General features: G+C 34.1%; 1 long non-coding RNA gene across 1 annotated transcript in view; it reads right to left on the reverse strand.

Moving 5' to 3' along the window:
* LOC136041425 (uncharacterized) overlaps positions 1 to 23,178 on the reverse strand; it is a 49,384-nt gene that overhangs the window by 21,067 nt on the left and 5,139 nt on the right. Inside the window, exon 2 of the long non-coding RNA XR_010621025.1 lies at positions 15,876 to 16,037. This is a non-coding gene — a long non-coding RNA (uncharacterized LOC136041425). The remainder of the gene's footprint in view (positions 1 to 15,875; positions 16,038 to 23,178) is intronic.

Here is a 23,178-nt window from a genome sequence, read left to right on the forward strand (position 1 = left end):
GGGACTTTTTTTGTGTTGGGGTTAGGGTGGGTCGGGGGGGGGGGCTGGTTACGTGGGAGGATCTTTCCATGGAGGAATTTTTCATGAGGGAAGAGAATTTCCATGAAGGGGTCGCAGGATCTTCTAGCATCATTTATAAAAAGACAATGAGAAAATATTTTTTTTTCAACTGGAAGTAATGATCAACATTAAAACTTAAAACGAGCATAAAATATTACTTAACCGACATTCTTGTTGAAGGTTTTCGCCAAAGTGAAGCCTGCATAGCCTTCAGTATTTACAATACATCGGAGACGGCGATTCTAGTGTTTTTTACAAGCTAAGACAAAGTGTTTCATACGGATCATATATCTAAAAAGAAGAATGTGCCAATCACGTGACCAAGAACTATACAAAATACCTCCATAATGTTGTGAAGACAAAAAAAGGGATGCACAGCAAATTTCTTTCAAATGACATAATTCTAAAGCTAACCAAAAATCTACGAGGTGCAATAAAAAAGAACTCGGCTGATGGTGGGTCTGCCGAAAATCTAAGACAACTCTTACGAAGAGGCCCAGAGCATGTGTTTCGTAATCATAAACAGTGTGATTCTGGCTGTGCCAAAAAGAATGGGGTCTTAGAAACTGTGGAGAACCGCTATAATAACCTTCCGAAAACTATTTTGGAGGATGTAAAAGCTGGCGTGGAAAATATTTGTAAAAAAGCGGACTTATTAAGAAACGATGCAACGACCAATCTTGCCGAGAATTATATGTCTGTTGCAGTGAAATTCGTCGGCGGAAAACAAATAAGCCGCTCGAAACGTTGGTCATACCATGCTAGGATAAGTGGAGCAAGCCTCTCCTACTCCTTGGGCCCGAAATGGCAATCTTCTACATGGAAAAAAACATTTGGCTACTGTCCTTGCAAAATAACAAAGGAATACACGGTGAAAACTTCTAATCTTCGGAAACGGACAAAAACAAATAAGAAAAGATATTACGCAACCATGGGTGGGAGATTTCTGGCCAAAAAGAAAGAGAATCAGAGTTTGCCTAAAGGCCATCAAAATTACGGACCAAATTGCAACAAGCCTGATATGAATCCAGAGGAATTTGAAATCGCAAAGGCTGATTATGTTGCAAAAAATATGAATCTGGATGGAGCCAAACTGCAGGAGATCTACGTAAACACAAAGGGGCAAAATGATAACTGGATATTTGAGAGGAGCAAAAGGATTACTGCCACTTATTTTCATAGAATAGCTTCTCGAAAAAAAAAATACTCCAACCGCACCCATAGTCAAGAATATCCGAATTAATTCTAATTTCAAATCTATTCCAATGCTTAGGGGAATTCTACTGGAGGCTATTACACTGACGGCGTACGAGCAGAGAGAGGGAGTATCATTAATAAAAGGAGATCAAATGGGACTACTCATTCATCCAAATATCCAGTTTCTTGGAGCTTCTCTTGATTGTCGCTTAGAAAACGGCACACCAGTTGAAGTGAAGACTGTCCATAATATTCCCAGAGGAATGACCATAAGGGAAGTGGCATCCCAAAAAGGATTGGTAAAGAACTTTTTCCTATGGTCACACAATTCAAAATTGGAGTTAAAGAAAAATCACAAATACTATGCTCAAATTCAAGGTCAGCTAGAAATCACCAATCAAGAAGAATGTCACTTGGTGGTATATCACCATGAGCATGATGTGGAAATTTTAACTATTCCGAGATCAAAAGAGTATTTTTTGTTTATATTACCAAAGCTTCAGGAGTTTTGGAGCGATTGTTTACTTACGGAGATATTAGACTCGCGATTGATTAGGAACATGCCACTTAGAGAGCCTGCCTTAGTCCGGGCTGCAGAAAATCGCGGAATGAAACGGACTTTGGAGCCAGAAGACAGTGGATGTGAGAAAATTACTTGGTCCGACACTGAAAGTGAATATTGAAAGTGGATTTTTCATTGACATGTGAAGAGCATTGACATGCGGATAGTATAGAGATTGTTTAGGGGTCATAATGTATTAGTAGCAGTATTATTAACCTTAACCTATTAGGGTTGTTTGAATAGTAGACTATTATAGGTTAATTATTAGTGTTGGTGAATAGCATATAAATTTTAGTAAGTAAATTCTATTTGAGAAATTTCAGCATTCTGTCGAAGTCCAAACCATGTTGATAAATAAACTCTAATTACGTTGAGATTTAGTTGCTACTTTAGGCACTTCCAGGTAAGCTAGGACAGCTAAATTTGGCAGGCGTATCAGGGAGATTAAATTGGAAATAGTCATTTTCCCGATCTGACCATCTGGAGGGGGTGGGGGCCGGTTAATTCGGAAAAATAATATTTTTCGGGGGCCGGTAATATTTCAGAAAAATTTCGGTTAATAGAAAAATGAAATATTTTTAACTTACGAACGGGTGACGGGATCTTAACGAAATTTGATGTTTGGAAAAATGTTGCGTCTCAGAGCTCTTATTTCAAATCCCAACTGGATCCGGTGAAATTGGGGGAATTGAGGGGGGAACCTAAAATCTTGGAAAACACTTAAAGCTGAGGGATCAGGATGAAACCTGATGGGAAAAGTAAGCACAAGTCCTAGATACGCGATTGACCTAACTAGAACGGACCCGCTCTCTTTGGGGGAGTTGGGGGGGAGGGGGGTTAATTCTGAAAAAATGAGGTATTTTTAACTTAGGAAAGAGTCATCAGACCCCAGTGAAATTTGATGTTTGGAAGAATATCGTGTCTCATAGCTCTTATTTTAAATTCCGACCGGATCCGGTGACATTGGGGGAGAGATGGGAGGGGGAGCCTAAAATCATGGAGAAAGCTTAGAGTGGATGGATCGGGATGAAACCTGGTGGTAAACACAATCGTAAGTCCTAGATATGAGATTGACATAACTGGAACGGATCTGCTGTCTTCGGGGGAGTTGGGAGGAGGATTGTTAATTCTAAAAAATTAAAAAAATAAGGTATTTCCGAGTGACGAAGGAGAGATTGGATCTTATAGAAATTTGATATTTGGAAGGATATCACGTCTCAGAGCTCTTATTTTAAATCTCGACCGGATCCGGTGAAGAGGAAGTTGGGGGGGACCTAAAATCTTGGAGAATGCTTATAGTACAGGGGTGGGGATGAAACTTGGTGGTGAAACTAAGTACAAGTCCTAGAAACGGGATTGACATAACTGGAACAGATCTGTTCTCTTTAGGGGAGTTGGGGGAGGGAGGGTTAATTCTAAAAAATAGAAAAAATTAGGAATTTTAACTTATGAAAGAGTGATCGTACCTTTAGGAAATTTCATATTTAGAAGGACCTCGAAACTCAGATCTCTCATTTTAAATCCCTACCAGATTCAGTGTCATTAGGGGTGGGGGGACCAGCATTACTGGTACGGATCCGTTCTCTTTGAGGGAGCTAGAAGTTGTTAATTTGGAAAAATTAGAAAAATTGAGGTGTTTTTAACTTAAGAATGGGTGACCAGACCTTAATAAAATTTTATAATTAGAAGAAACTCAGGTTTCAGAGCTCTTCTTTCAAACCCCGACCAGATCTTTTGACATTGGGGGGGAATTGGAGGGGGAAACTGGAAATCTTGGAAAACGCTTATAAACGGCGTAGATACGTAATTGCCGTAGCTGGACTGGATCCGTTTTCTTTGGGGGAGTTAGGTGGTGTGGTTCAGTGCTTTGGTGAGTTTAGTGCTTCTGGACGTGCTAGGACGATAAAAATTGGTAGGCATGTCAGGGAGCTGCACTAATTGACTTGTTACAGTTGTTTTCCCAATTCGACCATCTGGAGGGCTGAAGGGAGAGGAAAAATTTGAAAAATTGAGGTATTTTTAACTTACGAGTGGATGATCGGATCTTAATGAATTCTGATATTTAGAAGTACCTTGTATCTCAAAGCTCTTATTTTAAATCCCGACCAGTATTAAGCCTCTGATTTTCCTTTTAAAGCAATCTATTGATTCTTAGAATTTTGCTAGAGCTCCTATCATATGAGCTCTTGGCTCTTCTTGACCTTGTCACAAGTGCCATATGAGCTCTTAGCTCTTGTTTTTGATGAATAGTATATAAATATAAGTAGTTTCAAAAATTTATTAAATACCCCTAAGGGGTTTCCTTCCTCCCTTACCTGTATTTATGACCCCAGGGCAAGGGTGCCTAATGTTTATTATGTACCTTCAGGAACATATCACTTTAAATGACATTAATTTAATAAGTATATGCATTACTCCGTAAAGCAAAGTATATGATTACCCCGGTTCCAAACCGGGGTAATCAGTCATTTATGAACGAGCTTATAAATCATCAACTATATGAGATGATGGAGAAAAACCAAAATATTCTAAGATACGGCACTATTAGGAATAAAATAAGATCCCGTGGAACTAAAATGGACGAATATCCGACGAATACAACTTCAGATTTAAAAAAATAATGTTCGTATATTTTATAGCCCTACAATCGGCGTTTCCTTACTTTTAAGAGCCAATAATGTCTAAAATAATGTGTTTTAAAGAATAACGTTCTTTTTAAAAATAATATTCATACATTTTATAGGCCTACAATCGATGTTTCTTTACTTTTAAAGGCCAATAATGTTTAAAATAATGTGTTTTTAAGAATAATGTTCTTTTTAAAAATAATGTTCATACATTTTATAGGCCTACAATCAGTGTTTCTTTACTTTTAAAGGCCAATAATGTTGAAAATAATGTGTTTTTAAGAATAATGTTCTTTTTTTAAAATAATGTTCATACATTTTATAGGTCTACAATCGGTGTTTCTTTACTTTTAAAGGCCAATAATGTTTAAAATGATGTGGTTTTAAGAATAATATTCTTTTTAAAAATAATGTTCATACATTTTATAGGCATACAATCGGTGTTTCTTTACTTGTAAAGCCAAACTCTTATCTGCTTTGTAACCTAACAAATTCCAATTCGTATGGTGTTAAAATGATATTGCCTCAAGGTGTTGTTGCCAATTATACATGTTTTCAACTTCCTTTTAAATCTGGTCTTAATGCTAAGGAGATGTCAACATTCTTAATGATATTCTGGCAAACCCCTCAAGGAGTGCTTAAGCCAATGAGAAAGGAGGAAATCTTGAATACTAAGAATTATTGCTAAAAATCATCTGTTATAACTACAAACTTAAGAATCTTTGGGATTATTTGTCGGTATAAGATCTACAAAACGACACAAAAATCAAGGCTATATGATTCGTACAACCCTTTTAAACAGTAAAGGAAGAATATCTTAAATGACAAATTTTAAAGGAAACTGATGACAATAAAAAAAAAAATTCACGGCCAAAATTTTTTAAATCTTGTGGCAAATGGAGAGGCTACTTTACAATTCTCTACGTCTTCTAAAAGTAATTTTATTGCTACTTTTAAAAATTAGAGGTGTCCCCACTAATTAATTTCTTATGAAGCTCTAAAGAAAAAAAATGCAAATTTGTTCGGCCTATTCATGTCAAAGTTTTCAATGAAGCCACAGTAATTTTTTCATCAAAGAATCTGCTCGTGTCTGTTGTTAATACGCATTTCACTGCTATAGGAAAATAGCATTGGCTTCAAACCTCGGAGATCCACCTTAAGGTGAGTTTGACAGAGCTTACTACAGTGTGTTTTCTAGTTAGTTTATTTTGAATTTTCTTTTGTGTATTTATTAAAATTGTTTTTTGTTGCATTGATATCAGTTAACCAGTAATAAAAGAAGTGGGTAGGATTATCCTCAGTGCAGTTCCACTGTCAGTGATTAAAAGCAGAGTGAAAAAAACTTCTTACATAGTTAAATACCATTTTCGGGGATGCATCTGGCTAGGCAAGGGTGTTATAGACAGCCTCAGCCTAATTTTGTATTTTTCAGTAATCACTATCAAACAGTTCATGGTAACGAACTGTAGTAAGGAGCAACTCAGCTCAATAGTAACCGAAACTCTAAAAAATGGAATTTTGATACCAATAGTTACATCAAAAGAATTGCATTTTACTGCTGATTTAAATATATAAGTTTCATCAAGATTAGTTTTGCCCATCAAAAGTTACGAGCCTGAGAAAATTTGCCTCATTTTCGAAAATAGGGGGAACCACCCCCTAAAGGTCATACAATCTTAACGAAAATCAAACCATCAGATTCATCGTATCAGAGAACCTAATTGTAGAAGTTTCAAGCTCCTATCTATAAAAATGTGGAATTTCACATTTTTTGCCAGAATACAAATCATGGATGCGTGTTTATTTGTTTTTATGTTGTTTTTTTTTTTCTCAGGGGTGCTCGTATCAACCCAGTGGTCCTAAAGGAGGGCACCTAAGCCCCCTCCCACGCACATTTTTCCCCCAAGGTCACCGGATCAAAATTCTGAGATAACCTATTTATTCACCATAGTCGAAAAAACTAATAACTATGTCTTTGGGGACGACTTACTCCCCCGCAGTCCCCATGGGAGGTGCTGCAAGTTACAAACTTTGACCTGTGTTTACATACAGTGATGGTTACTGGGAAGTGTACAGACCTTTTCAGGGGTATTTTTTTGGTTTGAGGGAGAAAGTTGAGGGGTTGTTACGTGGGAGGATCTTTCCATGGAGGAAGAGAATTTCAATGGAGGGGGTGCAGGCTAGCATTATTTAAAAAAAAACAATGACAAATAAATATGAAGAGTTTTTTCTACTGAAAGTGAGGAGCAGCAGTCAAAACTTAAAACAAACAGAAATTATTATGCATACGAGGGGTTTACCTCCTCGTAATACCTTGCTCTTTATGCTAAAGTCTTTTTAGTAATTTCAACTATTTATTCTACAACCTTTGTAATTCAGGGGTGATTCTTGAGGAATTAGGACAGAATTTAAGTTTTAGTGTAAAGATCAGGTATCGACGAGGGGTGAGCCCCATCATATACGCAATAAAAACATACGTATATAGAAGTTCGCTATGTAAGTTAATTTGGAAGTTAAGTATGTTTTTACTTATGAAAACTGTTCGTAAAAAATTGAAAGTCCTAGTTGCCTTTTTAAGTAATCAAAAAACTGGAGGGCAGCTAGGCCTCCTCCCTGGCTCCTTTTTTCTTAAAATCTTCTAATTAATTGCAATTAATTTATAGGCAAATTTTGTTTTAATTAATTATGTGCGGATAGGCAACATCAAAACGTGTACTAATTCAAAAACGTCTAGAAATCAAATTAAAAAAACAAGTTTTTTTAAATGAAAGTATAGAGCAACATTAAAACTTAAAACGAACAGAAATTACTCCGTATATAAAAGGGGCTTTTCTTCCTCAACGCCCCGTTCTTTACGCTAAAGTTTCTTACTGTTTTAAAAAGCAGAATTAAGAGAAAGAGTCAAACTTTAGCGTAAAGAGCGGGGCGTTGAAGAGGAAAAGCCCCATTTATATGCGGAGTAACTTCTGTTCGTTTTAAGTTTTAATGTTGCTCCCTACTTTCATTTAAAAAAACTTGCTTTTTTATTTAATAACTAACAAGAGCTAAGAGCCTACATGGCACTTATGACGAGGTCAGAAGAGCCAAGAGCTTCTTCCCACTAAGTTTTATTACGATCTCTACCAAAAGCTATCATCTGTGTTTTCAAATCTTCTTAAAAATCCTAAATTAGTGATTTTGTCCATTTTTGGAATAGGAGAAATAGATTAAGGGACAGAACTTAAACAGTAGGTTTTCTAACTACCAATGTTTTTTTCTGGCCTTAGTCATTCCATTTTCTGCTTGAAATTGATGATGGATTATATAATTCTAGATTCAAGATTCAAGATTTTATTTAAACTTCTGTACAACACACACAATATAAAAAAAGGGTCAAGCTGGAGACACAAGGTTGATTGACAAAGACCCGGTATAACAATATAGCAAACCTATTTGACAAAAAAAAGAAATAAAAACAAATACATAAAATAAATGTAAATAAATCCACGACTCACCACTAGACGGGAACCCACCCACAAAACAACTGACACTCGGCAAATATCAATCCGAAAAACAAAACAAATACAGTGTCCAAGCAAGGGTAACCGATGACCGGCAACTTATTTGGAAAAAAGAAAAGAAAAATCAACATCAAACAAACAACTATTTACTTTAAGATTTTTGTTTATCACTGATTTTTGAATTTATTTATAAGGATAGAATGAAGTTGCTTTTTTATATTTGGGAGAGATTTACTGTAGTCAATATATGATAGATAAAGATGCCATGAACCCATGATCGAGAAAGATGGCGAGAACCATGATCTCTCAGTGGTTAATTTCAGGTACTGCATTCTCCATTTATTACGGGTTTCATAAACATGGTTAGGTTGCTCAGGGAAAAAATTTCTCTCACGAAAGTACGAAAGCGGTTCTGAGCGGTCATATTTTACCTTGAATAAACAATGAAGAGTGAATAATTCTGAAACAGGCAAAATATTAGTTAATAAATATATAGTTTCAGTTTTAGATTTATTTGGATAGGAAAAAGGCGACGGTAAATATCTTTGCAAAATTCGAAGAGCCCGGTTTTGAAGAGTCTGTATCGGTTGTGTATGATATTTGAATGTTGCCAAATAAATCAGGGGACAATACGTAAGATGAGAATGCACCAAGGCAAATAAATGAGTCGTAGAACTTCATAGGTGAAAAAAGCTGAAGCCTCCTCATTACCCCAACTCCTTGGTCAATTTTAACGCGTGATCTATTACAATGTTTTTTATAAGATAGATTTTCATCAATAGTTATGCTAAGATACCGGAGTGAAGTTACCCTTTGAATTCGAATATCTGTAGCCTGATCACTTATAATTGAAATTCCTTTTGCTTTGTGTCCAAGTCTACTATTAATGATGAATTTCGTTTTGGCGACATTCAATGACAAAAGATTAGCTTTTAGCCATACAATCAGCTGGGAAAACACGATTTGCAGCTTCTCTTTGATATCCTCTTCCGACTTCCCTGCAAGTGTTGATCTGGAATCATCGGAAAAAAGGACATTCAGGCTGTTGGTTTCTGTTGCTGATGGAAGGTCATTTATGTATATTAGAAAGAACAGTGGTCCCAGAATTGAACCCTGAGGAACACCAATATTGTGCAATAAGCATGGATCCGAAACTGTTTTATTCATAGTTGTTACTTGGGATCGACCTGTTAGGTAAGATGCGATAAATCATGCGCTGGTCCTCGTATCCCACTATGGCTTAATTAGATTAATTAATCTAGTATATCTATATTAACTTTAACTAAAGCCTAATACTTTACTTTACCCCTCTCCCCTTGATGTGCAAATATATAGCCTAAAATATATATTTCGCATTTACTCTGTCCCTTTTCTTTGTCTTTTTCCACGCTAAGGTGAAAGAAACCGGTTTACAGTGCGTCAATGCATGAACGACTTGAGTGGTAGTGGGTATATCATACAAGTACCTTATGTTTAATTGCTTATATTATTATATGTCATGTAATTATATATTATAATATATATATAAACATTCCATATATATAGATATATATATATATATATATATATATATATATATATATATATATATATATATATATATATATATATATATATATATATATATATTATTATTATTATTAAGATGGTACATGCTTAACTCCTGATTTAACATAAAAAAAAAGGCTGCTAACCTCATTTCCTACATTAAGCGCAGCGGTATTATTCTCGTAAATGTCACTAATAACTTTAAAGTATTTGTCTGGTATACCATATAAGGATAAAACCTTTGCTAAAACTCTTTTACCAACAGAATCAAACACTTGCTCATAGTCTATAAAACTGAGGACAAAAAGAGTTTCAATTATGAACCTGAGCGAATATTTGGTCGACACATCCTCTACCTTTTCTAAAACCGCCCTGTTCTTCTCTTAAAACTACATTGTTGTATTTCTGTTTTGTTTCAGCTTTCAATTCAACAGCAATAGTAGCATAATCCGACTTCTTCAGAGACACCTCAGCTCTAACTATTTCAGTTTCTGAGCCATTGTTGCACAGAACCAGATCAAGTGTTGTTGCTTTATCTTTTCCCCAAATTTGAGTTGACTGCTTTACAAACTGGTCTAGATATTTGCCATTTATTGGTATTAGAATTTTTTTGGCGGGACGGTGACCCAACTTATTCTTGAGCATATTGTGCATCCCAATCAATCAATGAGTAGTTGAGATCACCCACTATAATGCTAGAAGTATTTGGTCAGCAATGCTCATATATTTGTGAGAAAAGAAGGTCGTCACTTTCAAGGTGCTTGATGGACTTCAGCATATAATTCTGATGTTTATCATTTTTAGATTTCTCTGGGTTAGCTGCTGCCGAATACTCTCTAATTTGTTTTTCAATTAAAAACAAAAATAAATAATTTGTTTTCAATTAGCAATAACTAAAGCCAACCGAAAACAGATGAATATTATATACAACCCCAAAAATATTTGAGATTAACACACAGAAAATATAAAGCCAGGGCCTTTTAGAAGCATAGATGAACAATTTCGACCCCCCTGCTCCATGGTGAATTGTAATAAGTTTTTTAGAAATATGGTCAAGGCAGGATGAGCCAATTAAAGTAATTCAAAAGGGGTTCTGTAACAGAACGTATTTTACTATTATTTAATACCGGTTGTTTTTGCATTGAAGGCTTTCGCAGACATCAAAAATAGAACAAACAATAGTTTAAACTATTGTGTATAATTAATTTTGATAAAGATTTGTATGTTAACAGTCCTCTCTTTGCTAATACCCTGTTTTATTATTAGACATAACCATCTCATAAATTTTTTGGCTGTAGCCTAGCAAAAACGGATTCTTATAACCATTGATTCTAAATCAGGAGGTTGAAATTCCACAGAAAAAGGGTTGATGAGGAAAAACTAAAGGTTTGCCTGCAAAACAAAACATTTTAGTAATTGACGAATAGGATTCAATAAAATGTCATTGAAAATAAAAATTAACATAAACATCAAAAGTCTAAATGAAACCCAAGCTAATCTAATGCAGATGTAAAAAGCTTCATTTTCTACGTAACTATCTGAGCACATTTTTAAGAAAACTTATTTTTTGAATATCTCGATAATCTAATAATTTTGAATAGATAATTAAATGCATGAATATATTTTAGAGTTGAAAATAAATACATAGAAATGTACTAACCGGTGACGAGCCCCCCCCCCCCCCCCTCCCCCATATCCATTAAACATACCTTAGCCAAATATACTCTCATAGAAGACAATTTCTTTGAGATTAATTGCAAAATCTTTAATTTCTTTCTTGAGAACCTAACATAATAAGAGAGAAATAATTAGGCCAATTGATAGAGCTTAAATTTCTTGATGCGACTATTCATATCAATGAGAAAAAAATTAATGATAAAAAAAGTCATCAAATTTTTTTCGAATTACCACTACTGAAATACACTCAGTAGCGAATGCAGGATTTTGAGAAAGAATTTAAGACAAGAATTTTCATCTTTTTTTCTTTTGTTTTAGACAATAACATCCAAATTTGAGTATAATCGCACAGCATTACAGCCAAGGGTGGGTATTCCTTTGATATAGGCTGTGACAAATTCCAAAAAATATAAACAATAAACGTGCGAAACTAAATATCTATCAATGGAAGGATTAGACACTAGTGGCGTAATTTTGAAAAATTCCGGGTGGGGGGGGGGCACAGTTAGAGGTAATTTTTCCAAATCAAACGATATCGACATTGAAAACTAAAAAATGAGCCAAATATTACCATAGAGGCAAAGATATACTAAAGAAAACTGATCTGTTTCTCTGGATACTAGAATAATATAAGCTTCTTAGTTTTCACAAGATTTCCTGCAGAAACTAAACTTCAGCTGGAGGGGGGGGGGCAATCTTGGGTTTGAAGAGGGCAGTTGCCCCCCTGTTCTATAGAAAATTACGTCCCTGACAGACAATCATCATGACTGGTTTTACTGATATTGCAATATTTCTATCGTGAACACTTTACGTAAGCCGATAACCCCGAAATGTATGTGCATTTATAAAAGAAATGGATACTAGATCGACCAATAAATTCTATTCATTACCCAAAGTTTCCAGAAATTAATCACTCAATTTATGCAAAAAAGAAAAAGTTAGACAAAATGGAATTTGGAACATACTTATCACGATTTTACGTCACCAGAGCAAATATTTTACCGTTAGCAGATTTGACTAACGAAGTTTCCGGAAGTCAAAATACCCCAACGAAGTAAAACTTGGAATTATGTTCCTCTTTTATTTAACACAACGTGGACATTACAAAGACAGCAACACAAACAGATGAAAATATAGCTACAGTGGTATAGAGCCAACATTGTAGAGAGAATGTCGAATACCCAAGGTAAGCAGATTCAAGCCTCTAATGCTCAGTTATGTGGCTGTTTTCTATCGAGCTTTCTTTGAGGAGAAGGGGGAGCCTCTGAGTCATATTAGGAGGCAAGAGTTGCATTCAGTAATGTAGAAAGCATGAAGCTCAAATATTGAATTTCAGTTTGTTCCATTGCTGTCATTTTAATTGCCACTGTCACCAGAGCCGGCCATCTTCAGACAAAGTGGATGGAGTACAGTAGTGGTTCTGGCCTCTCTTGCGCCCAGGCCAAAATCTTGATTTCTGCCCCTCCTGTCTCTCAAAATCTTTCCAGACCAATTTTAACAAAATTATTTTCAATTTATTAAATAATTCATAATTTATTATTTAAATTGTTTGCTTATTATCAAATATTTTAGCTAGTATTATTTCCTGATTATTATTATTAAGTTAAATAAAATTTCAATATTACAAAATGATTTAAACCACCAGATTACTTATTTGGAATTTTTCGCCCTAAAGTTTTGTAACCGGGGCAAGCTCCCCCTCTGTACTCCTTTAAACTGCTTCCGATGCTGTCACATTAAAACAGGTTACTTAAAACTCAGGGAGTACTTACTAGGGTTATTTGGTCCAACTCTTCCACAGTCAGCATTAACAGACCGTGCAAAAAAAAAAAAAAAATATATATATCACGGGAATTTATCAGTTCTTTCTTTCACGGAAGAAAAACAGTAAACAATTACTGCACTGCCATGTGATACCTTTGAGGTTCACCATGTCTGTTCTATCATACACTTTTTTAGTTTAAGCGGCTAAACTATTTTGAGTTGATTTATCGGTCTATTCGTAACTTTTAAAGCTAGTGACTAAGAGAAACACATTACAAACAAAACTATAATTTATAAGACTTACTTTCCAAGAAATTTTAGAACAAAAACCATTTAACTTTTCCCGTCTTCACCGGAGACAGAGATATTCAGTTTTAATGGAACTTACAACATTAGAAAGTATGGATTTTAATAAATTTTAGTTTTTCGATTAAATGGAGCAAAACTTTCTTTTTAATCAAACAGTTCGTCATGACGAACTTTAAGGAAGGAGAGACGCGGCTCAATAGTAACTGAAATTCTAAAAATTAATTTTATGCCAAAAGGGCCAGGACATGCGGAGGCGCACATCTAGAGTTAAAATCTTTGTACCTTTAGTCTTAACTGAAACATCAATATAGGTGAGTTTGACCGTATTTTTGACTAGTGTTGTTTAAACTGTTTATATGTTGTTTTTTTTTTTGCAGCAACTTAAAGTTAATATTGTCATATCCCGTAGAACGTATATCTGGTGTCTCAGCCCCCCTCCAATTATGATTCTGGATCAGGTCAGGCCCCAGTGCAATTTGCACCTATAATACTGATAAAAAAGAACAACGCACTATTCACTGGTTAGAAACCAGTTTAATGAGATTTGTAACTTAAGGGGATGTAATGTGTACGGACTGCCCTTTCCTGAACATTAATCTAGAAAAAAAAAACTTTGTTCGATTTAAGTTGGATTTGCATATTCAACTTAAGCTTCACTCGTTTTGAGATTTATTTAATCATTTATATTAGTACCTGCTGTATATTTTTATTTGTTATGATTATTTATCAACACTAGTCAAAAATACGGTCAAACTCAACTATTATTGATGTTTCAGGTAAGAATAAAGGTACAAATATTTTAACTCTACATGTGCACCTCCACAGGTCAGGGCCCTTTTGGCCTAGTATATATTCTGGCATTGTTTATAGACAATTAGACATAGGTATCAGTGCACAACGCATTCATTTAGCCAGTGTCATTGTTTTTGACACTGAAAGAGTCACGTTTTAATTTTCAAATATTTTGCCACGCATTAATAAGCAAACTTTTGGCATTCGAACATTCAAAAAACTACACTCAGAACTACAGTAGATGAAAACTGTAGTTATATGACCTATATAACTGTCAGCTATCATCCCCAATCAATTCTGCTCCACCTCCCCCTTAAGACTCCCCTTCAAGACCTCATATATTCGTTAATTGATATCCCATGTTTAGCTCCGCCACCCCGTATTTTTGTGAATTGACAATCCATGTGTAACACACTATATTTTGCTCCGCCACCCCATATTTTCCCCACTACCCATATTTTCGCGAAATTACACCCTCGTTTTAAAAACAAGACCACCTGACATCGAGCATAAAATACAAACAAATGAAAGACCAACGAGGAGAAGTTGCAAAAATTACTTAGTTATCAGATGCATTGGTGCCAATTTTTGTTTTACCTCAAAATTATTCCTGGTAAAAAAAATTGAATTTTATATAGGTCAGACAACTTCAAACGAATGCTTTAATTACAGCTATACTTAAAAAAAAGCATTTAATGAAAAGCATTTAAAAAAGCATTTTTTCTTCGATTATTTGACATGAATTTATTTAAAGCTAATGTTTGGTGATTGAATACATACAATTGGATACTGTCTTGTATAATATTAAGCAGGTGACTTAAGAAGACGATTTTAAGACAACTATAAAAGTTAAATTTGTAAACTTCGACAACTCTCAATAAAATTATTCGTTCTGACAAGTATTAATATGGTCTTTGCTCGGCTTTTCACGAAACAAAACTAAGAAATTACGGGGGCAGCCGGTTGTGATGAAGGGTGGGGGGCTGAATATTGATAGATCACAAAAATCTTATATTGCCAGCAAGTTCTATCATACACACGAAATCCCCAAAAATCATAAATCATCAACAAGCTTCACCATTTTTTTCACCATTTCACCATTTCACCATTTTTTTTTCTTAAGGAATAAGTGTTGTTTTGTTTTTTTTTTCCAAACCGAGTCTTTAAACCTTAGTTTTATTTCAGAAACTAACATTTACTTTTATTTTTAAATTAATGTTTTAGCTTTATGCTTTAAAAATTTAATATCAAAATTTGTCTTTTTATAAGATTGAAATGTTTCAAATTTAGATTTAAACATCCCCCCCCCTCCGTACACCCATGGTCTGCATTGTTTCCTGCATCGTTTTGCATATCAATATTAAAATCTGAAAATCGTAATAGCTAATCGATTCAAATATATTTTAATCCAGTTTACGAAGCTGACTGTTTGATTTGAGAGACGTAGTTATTTTTAATGCCATGTTTTTATAATTAACTACTCCATGATTTTCCCACAGTTCTAAGATTAAATTTTATTGAATATGCTTGTGGACGAAGTATTTGTGCAACGTTAAAATGCTATTCTGACAGAAACTACCAGAGATGTTAGATAAAGACCCCCCCCCCTTACCCCTGTTTCCCTGCTAGAGTTCAACTCATCAAAAAAATGAACGAAAGTTTAACTCATAACTTCATGACAGGAATAAACTTTTTCGATCATGAACTTCCCAGTTTTTGTTTTAGAATAAACTTGCTGTTAGATATGTTCTCTATGCTTTCTGTAATACATTGTCAACTTCTTCCCAATTTCACCCTATGAAACTTGATTTCGGAAAAAAAAACAAATTAACTTCTTACCTTACCACAAGCAGCAGACTGAACAGCAAAACAGAAAGTAGTCAATGGTAAGAGATTGCCATCCATTTTAAATTGAGTAAGAGCAGCAGCATGACCTTCAATTGGCAGACTCGCCTTCCTTTCAATTGAATACAGCTGCATTGCATCAACAACTCGGGTTTGCTGCAATACAAAAAATTGTAATTCTATGCTACCAGTATAATATGCTAACTATATTTTTCGGTTCTTCTTTTTTTTCTGTATATAAGAAACGATATAGGAAACGCAGACTGTTACTTTATTCAATTTTTTTTTTTTTGAACTGCAGGTATCAAAAAAGACCCACCAGCTCAAACGTTTATTCGGCACCCTAAGCGCCAGCAATGGCTCTAAAATCGTTATTCCCGACGTGGGGCACAAGCCTCACCGGTGAGACATGGCAATATTATAATGGGTCATGGGCAGGACGTGCACCCTTCGGCTGACTATACTTTATAGCCTTAATTTTGACAAAAAGATTTTTCCGTAAGAATGATGTCACATTCATATGCATTTCAAGAGCAAAAATTTATATGATAGCATGGCAATGGCGTCGTAATTGCATAAAAGGAGTTGTATTTAGATAATGTTTTTGAATAGTATAAAACATGCCAAGAAAACGAACCGAATTTTTTTTTACCAGGTTTAAAGCTTCCTTCCAGTGAATACACGTTAAAATGAGAATAACAAAATTTAAAAATCACGAGGGGGGAGGGGTCAGGATTCTAGAAATGCCAAGGTGGGGCATGGACCAAAAGCGGATGGGAACAACTAACTGAAGGATCTATCTCTTTTCATTTTTCATATGAAATGCTGACCCTTCATGTCGACTGAGTTGACCAGCGTTGCAACTATAACTCGATTTCGTGGTAAAATAATGAAAATTGCTTTTGTTCAGGGATGATTTTTAGCTACCTTTAGGGTAGCTTTAGTTGCTTCAACCATGTTTTTTTTAAATTTTTGCCTTCAAGAGAAAAAATATAAAATTAGTGATCTCCTATTAATTGTAGAGCGTATGAGATTGGTTTTAATGTGTAAAATTGTATTATTTATTAGAATTGTGTTGCATACGTATTTCAATTGCTGTTTGACGATGCTTAGCTGCCGTATTTAGATTCCCGTTTTTCAATGCAGGCAGTTGCTGCAGGCAAAAAGCCCCCCTCCATTAGCAAGTCAAGTGTTACTGTTCTGGTTCAGTGAATACTGACTGAAGTGAAACCCAAGCAAGCTAGTGACTATAGAAGGCATAGAACAACTGAGTGATACGAACGCATATGACCTATTGGTCGAACGCGTCAAACCCCAAACAACAACAACAACAACGACTGAGTCACATTGCATTTAGGTCCTACAACGCAGTTTTTCTCTAATAAATAGAAAATCTTTAATCTACAATTTCGACTTGCTTACAACCACTGTATAATTATTAAACAATAGTACAAATTCCTATACTCTTCATTAAAGATTTTCGGGACCCATCAGTCGCATAACTTTCTTCATGACTTGGTCTTCACACAAACAATGACGCATTTCTAGCAAATTATGATTGGATTATGAGAAACTTATTGCTTTGACGTTGTGATAATCTGATAAATGTGATAAATGTTCAACTCTGCAGTTAATTTTATTACAAATTCAGCAACGAACAATCATGTAGTCTTACTGAAACTCACACAAAATTACTAGCGGCTCAAATAGGCTATAGTTTCAGATGCTTCAACACTGATACTCAGAGAAAGCTAAGGAACAGAAACATCCCTCAAAACTATCAACGGAAAGTAGCCCTCGCTGTTAAGATTCTATACCACTATTATCGCCTGAAAAGACGTTTTCAATGCAATATTTTTTCATTACTTTAACCAACATAGCTGAGGGATTTGATTTTTGAGTTTGTGTCAGGACAATTTTACTGCAAGATTATCAAGAAAATTTTGAAAAAGAATTCCTTGAAAATTTTCCAAATTTTTTTGAAAGAAACAAAGAAAAGTTTCTTTAAAAACAATGACAGTAATAATTCAAATTTGACGATACAAACCACTTGCCAAGAACAATTTCTATTTTCATGTCGTCTGCATTGTAGTCTGTAGTATTTTCATGTAGTTTGCATTTTCATGCCAAGTGCAGTTGTTTCTCACCAAACCCAGAACATATAAGGACTAGCCACCCCACATAAAATCGCTCTTTACTCTAGAACCAATAAATGTTCAAATGGGGATAAGTTCATTTATTTAGACTGTGAAAATAGGTACAAAAGTTTAGATATTTCGATCCCATATACAGCAATCGTACAAAGCATATTAACACTTAAGAGTAATTTTACTGATGACGATTGCTGCATATTTGATAGAAATACCTAGACTTTTGTACCTGTTTTCACTGTCTAAATAAATGGATTTATTCTGATCTGAACGTTTATTTGTTCGTCATGGAAAGGCGGTGTGTCTCGAAAATGATACCTAATTTAAGGTATTACGCAGAAAATGTCTTTAATCTAGAGTTGTGGGTAGTTTCTAAGTCCTCTCTTTAATGATAAAGAGTGCGTTTAGAGACGAGGGAGGGCTTAGAGTTAAAAGCCATGGAGACTAACCATTCAAATTTGCTTAACAATCAATTGACCAACGGACATCTTAGTGGGCATTTTTATTTTGAATTGAAGCAGTTTTTTATTGTGATCGATAGGTTCTTTTCTTAGAAATTTGGCATACTCATGGAAGAAGAGACAAGTTTTGAAACTCTTCAAGTTCAACCTATGATACATTACTTTATTCCCTGTGACACTATCAACAACAGAAAACTAAAATTTAATAAAAATTGACATTGCTTTGGTCTATCCCCATCTGGAATATGACATGACTACTATGTTAACCAATTTTATTGATGATTTTAATTTGCATGAGGATGTCCAAATAAAGGCCACCAAACTAGTAATGCACCTAAAACTATATTCAAATTCCTCTGAAGGTGGTTTGGCGAAACACATTACTTGGCATATGATGCTTGAATAACCTTCAAGGTGCCATTCTAGTAGTTTGTTCAAAAAAAAAAAAAACTGCTAAAACAATTTTACTTCTGACAAGTTTTTTTTCTCTTTAATCTTTTTTGGCATATCCTATCTAATCGGTTTAATTTATTTTTTTCTATATTGTAAATTATCTCTCTTTTTGAATTATTGAGTAAGTGACTCATATGTTTTCCCCTTCCTTATAAGTTAAGGAGTCTACAGGGGATTAGCATAGTGAATTATTGCTTACACATTTCATTATAGATAGTTCTTATCTTACCAAATTCTTCCTTATCAAGCTAATTTAAAATTCCTTAAACTTCAAACACAGAGAAAACAAGGCAATATAATTTGAGTTTTAAAAAAATGATGATTTTCCCAATTTTCCACCCCCTATTCCTTTCCCCTTTGTTACAATACTGACTGAAGGTAACTTTAAAAGGCTTAAAGGCAAACCAATTGATAAAAAGTATGCAATAATTTTTTTCAAATTGTTCAATATAAATATGGAATAGCTTATTTAAAAAGACAGTATTTGTGACAGCATTGAGAAATTCAAAACTGGCCTTGACATGAGTCTAATCAATTATCCAATTTGTCTCCTTTACAAGGGATTCCTGCATGAATTCTACATGTTCCTCAGCCTTATCTCACGGAGGAGAAATTTCAAGCAGGCCAAATTTGGACACAAGATTAAACAATGATAGATGAAAGGTAGGATTCCTTGACCAATTTCTCGAGTATTCAATAGACTATTGTGTACAATTTTGATAAAGATTTATATGTTAACAGTCCTCTGTTTGCTAATACCATGTTTTATTATTAGACATAACCATGTCATAAATTTTTTGGCTGTAGCCTAACAAAAATGATTCTTATAGCCATCGGTTCTAAATCAGGAGGTTGAAATCCCATAGAAAAAGGGTTGTAGATGAGGAAAAACTAAAGGTTTGTCTGCAAAACAAAACATTTTAATAATTGATGACTAGGTTTCAATAAAGTGTCCATCTAAATAATAATTAACATAAAAATCAAAAGTCTTAATGAAACCCTAGCTAATCTAATAATTCGGTTTGACTATAAAAAATAATTAGGTTTGACATTATGCTACTGAATTTAATATAATAAAAGAGAAATCACAAATGTAACAGCACAAACACTAAAAAAAGAAAAAAAGAAATGGAAGACTGTTTTCCTACATTAGTGATTAATATAGATCAGCACTTGAATGAGGCCTTAACCCTACTCATCCATACAATCATATAGGTCAAACAGCATAGCCATACACAATCAACTATAAAGAATAATCCATGGACAGGCAGTTGTGTCGTCAGCAAGCATAAGTCGTCATTTACCAAACATTAAAAACAGTAAAAAAAAGACAAATAATTCAGAGGCAACAACCCAACACAAGGGCTCATCAGGAGAATACACACTTGCATATAGGGTTTTGGCACTTTAAATTCCCTGCCCAGGCAAGTGGCATGCCTACCATAAATTCCCTATGGTATCCCTGTGCTAGGTATCACCCCCAAAATATATGAATATGAAAAAACAAATGTTAAACAACCAAGTAACACCAAACCAAGCTTATCATACTTTGGTTCTGGCCCTTTTATATTTATGTTACCAATTCACAATCTATATAAATACTTAACAACTATTAAAATTTTCACTATATCAAACTATTCTCTATTTATGTAAATGTGACCTAGATAAAAATCAAGGAAATGAATACAAAATAAGACCATTTAAAAATACGATATATGCAAAATCCTCGTGAGATCCACTGTCAAAAATTAGGGAAACACCAAAATCAGTAACAAGAAAGATCAAAATCAACCAAAAATTTCGTTAAGTATTTCAAGATAGCTCTTTTGGTATTTATTTAAAAGTTTGTTATAATGAAAACTAAATTTTTTAAATTGCCAAGTTAATTCATTTGCAGAAAAACCCCTTAGAATCAATTTTTGGCTTAAAATTTTATATCTATTTTTAAAATCAATATAATTACTACATATCCTTGCATATCTAAGTAACTGGGAGTAAAATGCTGAATATGTGATATTTGAGTGTATATTACTTTCAGGGAACAGGAAATTAATCACTTCAAAATCGAAATCATCAGTTTTATTTTACATTTTAAAACCTAATTTATTATTATTGGAAATATTAATATTCAAATCTAAGAAATGATATTCTAGACCAGTGCCATGACTAGGTTGAAGAGTAAGCTCTGATGGATGTATATTTTTAGAAATATCAATAAATTCCTTACAATTTAAAACCAAAATATTATCTAAATATCTTTTATTATGAGACAAAACATGTTTTAAATTATTTGGATTATTCTTATCCATCATATATTTATATTTGAGTTGACTTAAAAACAAGTCAGCTATAAATGGGTTGGTATTTCCCCCATGGGTATTCCCATGATGAGGATTGCATCATCCTTGAATTGTTTAAATCTTCTTGATATTTGAATGTTCTAACTATTTCCAACATGAATAAAACCAAATACTAAGATAGTAAACAAAACTTTAGGCATGAGATACTGCCCTATGTGTGACATATGATCTAAAACAAAATATCTGAATAGTAGGTAGAATATTTATGAGTCCTCAACCACCAAACAAAGGCACCCAAAAAAGAAAGTTATTTTTATAGAAGAAGTGACAGGGCATAATTAGGATGGGAATCCTTAACTTGCTCTAAGCTGGGATTTGAAGGTAATTGGAGGCAAAACAAATGTTTTAAAGCAGAATAATCATACCTAAATAGGCTAGGATCTGAGGCAGTGAACATTTAATGGTTGGCTACTTCTGAAGGAGTCATGCTAAATAAACAATAGCCCCATTAGATTATTCATTTTATGCTCTTTCAAGATATCATTATCTCTTTCCTAACATTGTGCCCTCCCCCTGATGGTCCTAGATTTAGCCCTAATGATACATTCTTCTATTAGTTGAATCTATGATACTGTAAATCATAGATTTTTTTTTACTAAAAGGTTTCTGTAGTTTTGACTTGATAGAACTAGTTTCACCTGAATGGAAACAATGGAATTGCCATCATTAATACTATTTTGAAATTATTTTATAAGTGAGAGACAATGGAAGTAAACATGATAATCAGATCGATAGAAATATGCTGCATATTATCAAGAAGTAATTTCATTATAGCAGTGTCTTCTTTTAAATTTTTATTACTCCTGGGCCTTTATGAATCTAAAACTATCTAGGAAGGGGGGGCATTATCAGAAATAAAGCATGATCTTTAAGTAAAGCAAAAGTAAATATTGAATCTAATGGCATCACTTTTATTTTGAACATGTCCCCTTCATAAGAGGAGAATGTACTATCTCCAGGCTAAATTATTTCTAAGTTAAAATGTGAAAGGAAACAGTTTTACTGTATTGTAGACAACCAATCATATTTAACCAAATCCCAATCATCAGCAACATTTTAGCCCAAAAATTAAGCAATGTCTGAGTGCTAGGGACAGGGCACAACCACAGGTTTTTTGTGCATTAAAACTTAGCTATACTTTCTTTCCATCTAATTACCTCATTTTATCACCAAATTTTGGAGATTTTCAATAAGATATCACTGAAAATATCATTTATCAGACTTTTCATCTTTTTTTACACAGTCTACTATATTCATGACTAAACAGTTTCTATCAAGAAAAACAGTCGATTTGGTTGATATATATTATTAGCAAACTTGCAATTTCTAGCATAATTCTCAGGGTATAACTGAATAATTTACCTTTTAAACTACTGAAACAAATAGGCTAATTAATAGAAAACATTGAGTAAGGAATTTCTATAGATAAAAGAAAACCTCAGCAAGTCTTCAAAAACTTTTTGTAACCTGGCAACTAAACAGATCAAAAAGTTGAAGGAAACGTTTTAGGATGTTGGGAATACCCCTAAGATTTTCAAACATCATGCCTCTCAAAAATGTCACCACAGATGTATGGTACACTGCATGTATTTTATGTATATACTGCATGTATATACTCACTGTCTTTTAGAAAAGATACAAAAGTTTTGAAAGATACCCCACCAAAGAGATATCTGGCCTACAGGAGCTTTATTACACTAGAAGACTAGCTAAGCTGAAATTTCCAGCACTTGTATACCAGGGTTGTATACACACTGTTTGAGTAAAATGAACTCTTGTTATTTCAGAGGGAATGCAGAATACTCTTTTTGCACATCAGTTTTGTTTCCATTAAACATAAGTACTAAGCATATTTGTCGATACTAAATAGAAT

Source organism: Artemia franciscana, unplaced genomic scaffold (genome assembly GCF_032884065.1).
Source record: "Artemia franciscana unplaced genomic scaffold, ASM3288406v1 PGA_scaffold_218, whole genome shotgun sequence".
Classification (NCBI taxonomy): Eukaryota; Metazoa; Arthropoda; class Branchiopoda; order Anostraca; family Artemiidae; genus Artemia; species Artemia franciscana.